At 45.2% G+C, this 12,096-nt stretch overlaps 1 protein-coding gene across 5 annotated transcripts in view; it reads right to left on the reverse strand.

Moving 5' to 3' along the window:
• SIN3A (SIN3 transcription regulator family member A) overlaps positions 1-11,575 on the reverse strand; it is a 49,090-nt gene extending 37,515 nt beyond the window's left edge. For 2 of the 5 annotated variants that reach the window (XM_063449321.1, XM_063449316.1), the window contains exon 1: positions 11,481-11,575. The gene's annotated coding sequence lies outside the window, so the exon portion shown is untranslated. Of the gene's footprint in view, positions 1-6,290; positions 6,558-8,333; positions 8,418-11,480 lie in introns of those variants that run through there. The other 3 variants (XM_063449318.1, XM_063449320.1, XM_063449317.1) reach the window with 3 other exon arrangements.
• Between the last annotated feature and the right edge of the window lie 521 nt (positions 11,576-12,096).

Raw genomic sequence — 12,096 nt, forward strand, 5'->3', positions numbered from 1 at the left:
CCTGTGTTACTAGCAATGCCTACAGGGTACTTTCCACCGTAAAAGCTCATATGTGACCACAGGGGATGGGCAAGGTAACAATACCCCATGGTAAATAAACTGATTTAAATGTTGGTGCCAGAGAAATTAGAGGACCAACAAAGTATTAATTATGCTGTGATTAACAATCTATATGTGAATTTCTAGTCCCAAGGGCTAAACTGCCATTCACCAATAGCTAGTGGACATTTTGAGAATATATAATATTACGTGTTCCTGCATATCTGCATGGCAAAGAGAGAAACCCAGTTTGTGCCATCCCAACAATCTGACAAGCCCAAGAAGGCTTAAGTCATGTCCCACTGCTGCAACTCAACCCTCACTCCAATCATGGGCCACAATAACAAATAACAGGCAATGAGTGCATGTTGACCCATCATCAGCACCCTCATTTTTACTGCCCAAGATTGGTCAAATTATCGAAGGTAAAAAAAAAAAAAAAAATTAAAAAAAAAAGGTAGGACTTATTTTTTTTATAGATGGGGGAAGACAACTAAACATTTTTTTTTTTTTTTTTTTTTGTAAATGGTATCACACAAACCAACCAATTGTTCGAAGCAACCCTCACAATGAGTTCTAGTGGTTATGGAATTCCGAATTCTGCTTTAAAAAGGTTACTACAACCACCATGACCACTTCAGTGATTTGTCTGGATGTGCAGCGTTTCAACTTGAAACACTGCAAGTGCAGAGTTATTGTTTATTTAGTGTTTGGGGGGTAGTTGCAACCCCAGCACACACGACTTAGGCAGCCCAAAACTGGCTACCTAATGTTAATTCTGTGCATATTCTACATCTGTCGTCAGAAAGCACTGCATGCTTCCGACAGATGTTAAAATCTTCCTTTTACACGCAGAGAGTTTGCAAGTGGAAGATGGCTTCTCACTCCCTCCTACCTACTTCCATTTTTTCTTTAACTAGCACATTCTACCCTCCCTAAGTCCTTCCCAACATGCATACTGAGCCGGCAAAACTGTCCAGTCACAGGATTCTCAGAACCTTGCGAGTGCCGGGTGATGTCATGAAAAGCAGCACCGAGAGAGTCGCCTGTCGCTGGATTAAGGTGGGTTTAAAAACCATTTCTAGCATCTTTCAGTAAGATTTTTTGACTTTTATAACTCTACAAGACTATTTTTCACTGTAGGGCCACAGTAATTGTGGACATTTGTTCTATCAGAACTGCCCCTCTCACACCTGCACATGTTCTATACGGTTTTAAAAAGGTTAGACATGTGTTAGTCTATTTTATATGAATAGTGGAGGGAAAGAAAAATAATAAGTGTTTGTCATTACTTTGTCTTTAATTTTTGCACAACTTGTAAAACTTGCAACTTTACAAAACTACTACAGAAAGGATTGAATGATTTTGTGATTTATTGTTTTTAATTTACGGCTTCTACAGATCACACACACTGCAAAAATGTATTTTATGGTTTAAAATACCATGGATATTGGAACATTTTAGCTTTTGAAAGTATATTAAACTGATTAAGGTGTTGCAAAGAAAATAAAAAAGCAAGTTGGGTGGGGACACTGGCAATTTCTACACCTACCCCCAAGCAATGAGACCATCAAGGTTTTGCTTTGTTATGTTAATAAGAAGACTTGAAAGGATCCTAGTAATCAGCTGGTTAAAACACATTTTTTGGGAAGGGGGTGGGGGCAAGCCGTACACTCACAAGCCTGACTCATGTTAGGCAGACACAGAAAGTTCCCCTGCATGCACTTTTTACTTTGACTTCATAAGCCAGGAAAAAATAAAACCGGTAAGTGTGACTTTTGTCACAGTATATTAGCATGTCACTGGTCCATCAGGGCTAATATATGTGATGTGCTTATACTTCAGCAAGTCCTTAAGAGGTTTATGAATAATGTCTTCAGTTATTAAAAAATAAATAAAAAAAATTTTTTAAAAAAAATCAGAAAAACACTATTTGTAGTTCCTGCATTTACTGCAACTACCCAAGTTTTGCAGCAGGTTACTAGGAAGTAGATGAAACCTGCAATTTAAAAGAAAGGTTCCGGGGAATGCTTATTTTAATATCAGGATAGCCATCATGCCCAAAACTACTTTAGCTCTTTTTAAAAGGACAGTGTGCTAGCTAGCAAATTAATAGATTGGGAGGAAAACCTATTTAAATATAGTATTTTCTCCCACCTATGAGTCCATTCTTCAGCATTGATTGTATGCCAAGGAATTTATCGATAAATGACAGCAGAAGAGACCTCCCACAGAGAGTCCTCCTGCTCTCCACCATAAGTACCCACAGCACATGCACTGCGGTTGTTATGGTGGCTCCCTCAGCGGCGCAGCTAGCCCTTGATGGGGAGTAGTGTGTCACTTCATTAAAACACCGGCATGCAGGCCACAAAGCCAGTGTTTTATCTTGGAGACAGTGGAGCATCCCTCAAAAAAACAGGGTGCTCTCTATGGCTAAATGCCAGCCCTTTGAATAGGGTTTTGTCAATACACAACTTCCAACACACAATTTAGTGAGCACAGAACTTCCGTCTGACAGCAAGTGGGGTATCCCAATTCCCCTTGCCTATTGTTGTGGTCTAAAGCAGGATTGCCAATGATAAAGTTCTCTTCTGCATAAGTAGACTCAGCAAAGTAACCTGGCATCAATACACATGAAAATAGTTGACACTAATCTGGATGACAGACCATAAAGACACACTACAAGCACTACAATGAGTGGTTGTGATTATAGTATTAGTAGGCTGTTGCCACAGTCCCATTTCTGGATCAAACTGAAGCGTTGCCAAGGGACCCACAGTCTGGACCTTATCTGCTGGATTGCTAATAAGGAATTCAACTTCATTCATATTTGGACGCCATGTTCTCATTTATTGCGTTCTGAAAGTGGAGCAGTCACAATGGAAACCACTGGACATTTGAACATTCCATTGATTTCCAAGGCAATAACTATTCCACTCTTCAGTAACAGCACTGTTTGCCCACAGCCTTGACAGTGGGTATCTAAATGTTGCAACAGCATTTATAGTATGCTCTAAACCAGGGGTAGGCAACCTACGGCACTAGTGCCATGCACGGCACTCGAGGTGTCTTTGCACGGCACTAGAGGCTGCTAGAACCAAACACGCTCTGGCCTATCAGGAGTCCCAGTAAAACTTCAGATATCTGCTAATACGAAGAGGTGGTGAAGGACAATCCTCAATTTATGCATGGCAGCACATAGAGATCACTTCACAGCACATCTGAGATCACTTCCTCCCAGCACTTGTGAATGGGAATCCACACTGTAGTAGAAAAGCCCGCAGCTGGTGTTGCAGCTCCTGTCCTTGACCTGTACCTGGCCAGCCTGGTCCCCACTGGAACCCAGGGAAGTCACCCACACTGCTAGATATACACAGAAATGCAGAATAACAGCCCACACACAAACATACACACAATCCCCACAAACGCAACACCACAAACAATCCACACACATGCACACAACCCTACATGCAGGCTCTCACATGCAATACCCCAAACAGCCCCCAGACACTACCAAACACACAATGTGACATATCCATCCACACACAATTCCACAAGCAGCCCACATTCATATGTATCATACACGATACCATAAACTACTAATGAACATATACAATATAATAGCTCACATACGCACAAATACCACGATACAAAGCAATTACAGTAAAAATAACAAGCAGAATACGGCAGCATACACACCTCAATTTACAAAAATAGGATCGGCACGCTACGGGACATCACAATCCTATATCGGCACAGTGCTGCTAAAAGGTTGCCTACCCCTGCTCTAAACCATTTCAGCATCTTTACACTTTAACAGGCATACTCTAAGCACCAGAACCACTAAAGCCTAATGTAGCGGTTTTGGTGCAAAGAGACCGTTTGTTTACTTTTGCACCAAAGCTAGTGGCTGTCAGACAGATTCCATTTATAGTCCAATCATTGCAGGACCGGCAATTGGCATTTTCAAGCTCTGCATGAAGATGCCAAACACTCCTTAGCGATGTATTGGTATAAAGCTTTTCAATGATGAGATGTTGATTGGCACCCCAAGGCAATTTCTGCCCATAAGGTCTCACAATGTTTCTCTATTGAAGAAGCACCGGATTCGGAGATCATCAGTTTTCCAAATGATTTTTTTACAAAAATAAATAATCACGATTTTACACTGTATGCATGCACACTTTTGAAAACTTTACGGTGCAATATTTTATTTATACAGTTCCGCTAATATTTTAGCAAAGGATAAGGAGAAACAATTCAAACTCATTCCCGGGAACTTGAACCCCATTAAATGTTACATTATGAAGGGGAAAAATAAAAAGTATTATATTATACAAGTGATATGGTCAGTAGAGAGGTTACTGAGGGCAGTGTGTCCGAAGGGCTGCAAATGTAGCCTGACACCGCAGCAGGGCATTTAATGGGCTGCACAGAGTGAGGAGCTAAATCACAGTGGGAGAGTCCTGGCATTGAGCTGAGGGGGTGGGGTGTGAGACGGAAGGGGCAGCTTACACTATATATAATGCTGGGTTAACATCATAGTCATTACAGTTCGGAAACGTCCGATTTTACAGTTATATGAATATGGGTGTTGCAGTACAGGGAGTGCAGTGAGGCTTAACTCCAAGAGTACTATAGTAAGCAAAAAAAAAAGAGGGAAGAGTGGGCATTTCCCTTAACGTACTCCATAACTTCTTTCCCAAAGTAAATATATTAAGGATTCACTGCAATGTACTATATAAGGAGCAAATACTGTGCAAGCCAATAGTTATTCTTACCACTTCACAAATTGCTCCAGAATGATACCCATCTTGTCATGAGAAATGGCACTACGTGCCAAATGCTGATAAAGGCTTGCATTTAGATATAGCACTTGTGGCTTATGCACCCGCATCATACCATTACACACTGACATACAATGCCCTTCCTGAGTTTCTGCACCTCCAAAACACCCATCGTGCCCTTCTAAGGGCCACTGTACCTCAATATTTATTTTCAAGGGGCCCCAGCACCCCCATGCCAAACTGGTGGTCCCTCTGCATACTGCCTCTCCATGCCCACCGTGTCCCCTGCCCCACCATGCCCACCCTGTGGTCCCTGCACATAATTTCACACTGCCCACCATCCCACTAGTGACCTCAGCACCTCCACCATAACCACCGCGCGACCCTTAAACCTTCATACTGCCTCACCATACCACCTGTAGCCTCAACCATAACCACCGCGTCCCTTATTCTCCCACACTTCCCCATGCCCATCCGCCTGCTCACTGGCCCACCATGGCCACCCGGTGCCCCTACCATGCGCCTTATCAGCCAGCTCAATGCATGCCCACCCGGTCAGCCTTGTGCCCCGTCAGTCAGCTCACTCAGTGCGGCACCATGCCCACCCTGTGGCCCCTGCTCCTCCACCAGTTCTCGCCAGCTGTGCTGTAACTGCCCTCAGCTCTGCCCCAGATAGCCCTCTTGCCAAGCCCCGGTGAGAGCTTGTCTCCGCCCCCCAGCCCGGTAGCGGCATTCCCCCATAGCACACAGCACCCCCCCCCCCCCCAAGCCCGGTAGCGGCATTCCCCCATAGCACACAGCACCCCCCCCCCCCCAAGCCCGGTAGCGGCATTCCCCCATAGCACACAGCACCCCCCCCCCCCCCAAGCCCGGTAGCGGCATTCCCCCATAGCACACAGCACCCCCCCCCCCCCCCCAAGCCCGGTAGCGGCATTCCCCCATAGCACACAGCGCCCCCCCCCCCCCCCAGTACCGGCACCCCCCCTCAGCACACCACCCCCCCAGTCCCGGTACCCCCCCCCAAGCCCGGTAGCGGCATTCCCCCATAGCACACAGCGCCCCCCCCCCCCCAGTACACCCCCCCCAATAGCACACAGCGCATCCCCCCCCCCCCCACCACCCATGGCACACAGCGCGACCTCCCCCGTCCCGGTACCCCTCCATAGCCCGGTACCGGTATCCCCCCCCCCATAGCACACAGCCCGGTACCGGCATCCCCCCCCCCCCATAGCACACAGCCCGGTACCGGTATCCCGCCCCATAGCACACAGCCCGGTACCGGCATCCCCCCCCCCCCATAGCACACAGCCCGGTACCGGCATCCCCCCCCCCCCATAGCACACAGCCCGGTACCGGCATACCCCCCCCCCCATAGCACACAGCCCGGTACCGGCATCCCCCCCCCCATAGCACACAGCGCGGTACCGGCATCCCCCCAGCATGCCCCACAGCGCGGCTCCTCACCCGCTAACTAGCCATGCGGCCGGGTATCCCGCTGCCTTACCCCGGGAAGGAGCATTCACGGCCAGCTCCGGTCACCGCCAGTCCGCTCCTCTGTCACCGGGGAAATCCCGCCTCCAACACCCCGCGTCGGGCGCCACCGTACGCGACATCCCATTGGCTGCAGAACGTCGCCTATCAAGGCCGGCAGCCAATGGGCTTCGAGGTAAAGCGTCCTGGGGGCGTAGCAACGAAAGGAATAGAACCCTGCAGGCCACGCCCCCTCTGCCCGGAGCTCTCGCAAGGCAGGCGCGAGCGGAAAATGGCCGTCAATGGAATGAAAGGGAGAAAGCCCCGCACACTGTAGCGAGAGAGAGAGGAGGGGGGGAAAAAAAGGTACCGCCCCCTTTACATCCGATTGGCTGGCATCAGGGAAGTAGGCTGCTACCAAACCACGCCTCTCCAATGGTAGCTCCTCCCACTGGTGTCATGTTTACATACTGAGAGGGAGAAGACTGGGGCTGAGCATAGCCGGGGACAGGGGAGGAGAACAACTTGGGGGAAGAAGGGCAACAGGAACACACAGACATTACATGAGGGGGATTACAACAACCTTCAATGGGCTTCACAGACTGGCAGAGCAGGGACAACATGGCCAGGGTGATCTAGGGACACAGGAGGTGGCACATGGCCCCTCACAGAGCAAATATACCCAGGAAGGGACTGTATACTGTACCCAGTAACCTATTATTAATTTATAATTTCACAGGCTGAAATAATTCAATAAACATTGCCTCAGCTCTTCTATGCAGCCAGGGTTATTCAATAAACGGTGAATGGCAGCACATTTTTTTTAAACAAGAATAAAAAATGTGAGCAAACATAGTGGGTTTTGCAAAGTTTCTTTAACGCCGATATTTTTGCCTAAATGACGCCATTCAGATACTCACTTGCTACAATCAGGAGTAAAAGTACAGCAGGGCAGAAGTCAAAGTGAATTTTATATCTTCGCCCCAAAACATTAAATAATAATGGCCCATCATTTGACGTTGATAGAGAAACATGCATTGGTTTTAGAGTAAAAAATGCATTAATACTGCAGCATTTTGACATTCATCTTGACAATCCACATGGATTTTATGAATAACAGTTCCTTTAACACACTACCTTGTAATAACAAAATATATCCTCACCCTTCTCTTGATCTAGATCTGCCGATGGTCTCTTCTTATATGTCTGTATCCTGATTGAGCATATAAGTATCTTGGTAGTGGAATCCATTCATGAGAAATGGCATTTGTAATGCAATTTGTCATTATAAAAATACACCACTTAACATTCCATTTAAAAAGTTTTGGGTTTTTTTTTTTCAATATCCAAAACAGTTAGTCTGTTTAACCACTGTTTCTCGGATAAGTGTAATAAATTTGGCTTTTGGAGTGTAGATTGTAAGTGCAACAATGGCACAAGTTTATTGCTAGGATTTAAATTGCACTATCACAGGATTTTTAAATTAAATCACACATTTGGTGTAAACTGAGCGAAACAGAAAGTGTGACCATGTAATATTTGCATAGCTTCATTTTTTCCAACATATGGATCAGATCTGTAGATCTTTGACATCTCCATGATAATCATTTGAATTTCAGTATCAATTACATGCCAATACTAGAAGTCCTAAAACAGGCTGGTAACTACACAATACACATTTACTTTAATGTTTTCTCGCCAACATGAACATTACAATATACAATAAATTTAATGCAAAATACAAGTGTTATAAAAAAAAAAAAAAAGTGATTACCGTAAGTGACAATAAAATGCCAACATTAGAGCTAACTTTAAGACCAAATGCAAAGGCCCACATCTGTCTCTTTCATCAACCATCACAATGGTGTGGAGGTGGAAGTATGTCTGAAGATAACTGCAGGCTATTGAGGTCAACTTAAGGAAGTAAAGTTAACCTGGCATTAAGATTTTTGCATTTCGTCACAAATCCAGAGATGTGACAGGTCCAAGAAAGCCTGGAACGTTTGAAATAAAGATAAAAGCAGAGAACATACTTACTGGAATCCCATTGTGGAATGTAACCTCAGGTGCTATTTTCTGATCGGGGCAATATATAGCACATTTGCATCAGTGTGTATTACCCTAGTACAAGATATGGAAATCATTTGCATCAAAAACAGAAGCTATTTTAAGGTACTTAACAGGCCATTTTCCAAAACAACATTTCTTAACATTTTGTGGTCTACTTTAGAAAGTTAATTAGTTGATCCTGAAGTTTAGGAGCAAAAAGTTAGATGCCCAAAAGTTAGATGCCCAGATGTTGTGGAACTACAACCCCTTGATACTTTGCCAGACTAAACCAATGGTTCTTATTGTCCTTTATATGATCTAATGATATATAAAGTTTGTGGATTATATTCCGAGCCATTTTCTCTTGGTCCACAACAGCTTGTACACAATATATTGTAGTAGTAAGTAGTTAATCCATGTTTCCAGACCTTATTCACTAAGCAGCGTATAATGGGCAATTTGAAGTTGAACTGCAAAATTTAGCCCAAAATTGCCAAACTGTCTGCACTCTGCCAAAATTTTGCCATCCAATATACAATTATCATGTGAGTGAATAGGCAGCTAATCCAGTAATTATGGAGATTTAACAACTGAAATTGTAAGTCCAACATACCAAAACAGAGACATTTTTTTCCCCAACTCCGTGAGATTCATTTACTAAACGCCAAATCGTAGTGGAAATTTTTTTTCTAAAACATTAAAATTTAGGCTAAATAATTAATTCTCCAAACACAGATACTTGGTTATTTTTAACCTAAACTTTGGCATTTGCAATTTAATTCACCACAATTCAATGTTTAGAGAATAAACCATTTTTATTATTATTTTGTTTTTAATCCTACACATGTCACTTCAACAGTAGTACCAGTTTATTCCACATGTCACTCAATATGTGTCATATCCAGAAATAGTACATTTGCAACCATAGCAGAGCCCTGCGCACACAGGCACTCTGCCCTCACTGCCACTACTGAAGGACTAGCGTTGCCTCTTTGTTCCTAGCCTAGCCCCAGTTTTCGCAAGCCCCGCCCCTATTGAATTCCCTAGCACGCCATTGGACTGCACTTCCGGGTATTTAAAAGGGTGGACTCTACACATGCGCGCAGCCAATCAAATCGCTCCGTTAACATGTACTTCCGCTTCCGAAGGAAAAAAACAGACCGCCTGTCATAGAAACCACGCCCCTCGCTGCATAAACACGCCCAACACGGAAGGGAACCCAAGGGGTGTAGAACTAGATGCCAGCAAGAGGAGGAGGTTCTACAAGTTGAACCAATCAATGCACTGATTGGGCGTGGTTATAACGGGACCAATAGCGCCGCAAGGGGGCGGGGTTTGAGGGGAGTGAAGTCAAAGCACGTAGGCGGTGGTATTCAGTACTCTAAGTACGCCATTAGTGTAGCATCGTTGTATAGTAGCAGATCAGTGTTACGCCAAGAGCGCGGGGAGGGGGGCATTGCTTGTAAACAGCTGCTGCACAAGGCGAGGGAGAGAGAGGGCCTGTGCAGCCATATGATTCCCCAGCGCGGCACTCACTGCTGTTTGTAGGGTTAAACCAATGGCGCCTTCAGTACAAACCATCAATGAGCTGGGTGACTGGAGTAACTCGTTTTTAGCCGGACTGTGTCATTTAATTGGGGATTACCAGCTTCACAGCTAAACATGGGCTGGAGGGTGGGAAGGCACTGTAAAACCTGCCATAGGGAGCTATTAAAACCATTATCAGAGGGCCTGGGGAGGGAAACCTCTGAAAAAAACACTATATGGCTGGCTGAGCATTGTGGGAGATGTAGTCAGATAAACATGGGCTGGAGGGTGGGAAGACAGTGTAAAACCTGCCCCCCCAGGTCAGCCATCACTGGAGGACAAGGCTACCTTGGATTAGGGATCCACCATGTTTTCCTGGGCACATCTCTCTGCCCTGTCCCTGTGGCATTCATACCCTGCAGGAGGGGATTCAATGGACCGGAGAGAGAGCAGTCTCTAAGGAGCCCAGCTGGCTAGCAGCATTGAATTCTATATACTACAGGGGAGCACATCATGCTGAGTGTCCTGTATTAGCTGTAAGTGTGCACTGCACTATACAGGATATTCATGGTTTTGGATGGACCTCCCCCAATAGAAAATGCTTTCTGTAGTCCCATGTCTGCCCCTTTTCCCCCAGCAACCATGCACACAAAAACACCCAGCCCCCTCCTCAAAACACCCGACCAGGAAGACCCATCCAGCCAGTGTACTGATCCCAGGGGCTGCTGGGGAAAGATGACTTGCCATGGTGGCTAGTAAATCCTCTCCCCCACCCCTGCTCATAGCATCCTCATTGGACTTGTATGGATCATTTCACTTCCAGCAAGGAATTACTAGCATTTAAAGGGTTAAAAAGTAATGCCCAGCCCCCAGCAAAGGGATTAACCGGAGACATGCCCTGTATGGAGGGTTGAAGCACCCCATCGCTGGCACTTTATTCCCATCGTTAGAGGTCCATTCTGCCTATCCACATGGCACATAATGGCCCAGTGCACACAGCTTCTCCTGGAAGGGGGAGGGGACTGTAACTCCCATCACCCTCTCCCAGACATAGGGAGTCCTAGTAGTCCAAACATGGATAGTGAGGGGGTACTTCGACATCCCTGTCCTAAAAGGGTCGGTGGGGAGGCTGCATACAAAAGTTTAACCCGTTCATTGCCAGTGCTATGTAAAGCCATCAGACAATCAGTTCCTGGCCCCAGACATTTCACCTATTAAAGGGCCACCAGGAAAAATCCACATCCTTGATGGTTTTTCATATAGACACGGAAGAAAAATAAGACTCCTGCATGTGGCAATGGGCATGGATCTCCTATATAGTTACATTGCCAAGAGCTCTACTCCTGGGGCATTTTACCTTCCCACCCCCTCCCCAGGGCTTCTCTGGGAGAGAAAGTGAAATCTATATTTTTTGAGGGGGGTCAATGTAGAGCCGTCCACATCCTCTCTTTTCAGCATGTAAAGCCAATGCCCGCCCCCTCTTCCTAAGAAGAAATAAAATATCCAGATAGAATGCTCTGCATTTGCCCCTCTTTGCAAAAAGAATGCAGGATCAACCCCCTAAAGAACAGATATCTGCATTATTTCAAATAAACAAAACCCACATACCTTCCAAAAATAAATATACGTCCACACCAAGTCAGGGACTCCCGGATAAATACACTCCCACTATATTTTTTTTTTTTTCCTCCAGACTCCTAATTTAGGACCTGCCCCTATTGAAGGAGGAGAATGGGTGTGCAAGGGAAGGAGGGGGTATGTTTAAATCTTGATCACACCTTCCTACCATATACAGACAGAAGTGTGAGGCTCACCATGCCCCCTCCTTTGCTACTGACATCATCCTTGGTTGGGGAGGGGGTATGTGAATGCTGCATACTCCCACTAAAATAATCAGGGCTGATCTGTGCTTGCAAAAGGTGCTGTGTATTGTTTGCAGTTCAATCTATGATCTAAAAGTAACACATGAAAAATTTAAATACAGGTCATCATGGTAACCGATTGTCTAGCAAATAAAGGTCTACTATAGTGTAAGCACCAGGCAGGCAGGAAACTTAAAGGATGTAGAAATTTTTTTTAAAAAAAATTAGCAAAGCATCATGGGATATGTAGTCAACAACAGTTGGAAGTGTTAGAGCTTAGCTGACAGTGATGTAATGCTTTGGAAAAAAATGCACAAACCCAGTGGTTTTCTTAATGCATTGCATAATCCAGTTATATAGAA

Source organism: Pelobates fuscus, chromosome 3 (assembly GCF_036172605.1).
Source record: "Pelobates fuscus isolate aPelFus1 chromosome 3, aPelFus1.pri, whole genome shotgun sequence".
NCBI classification, from domain to species: Eukaryota; Metazoa; Chordata; class Amphibia; order Anura; family Pelobatidae; genus Pelobates; species Pelobates fuscus.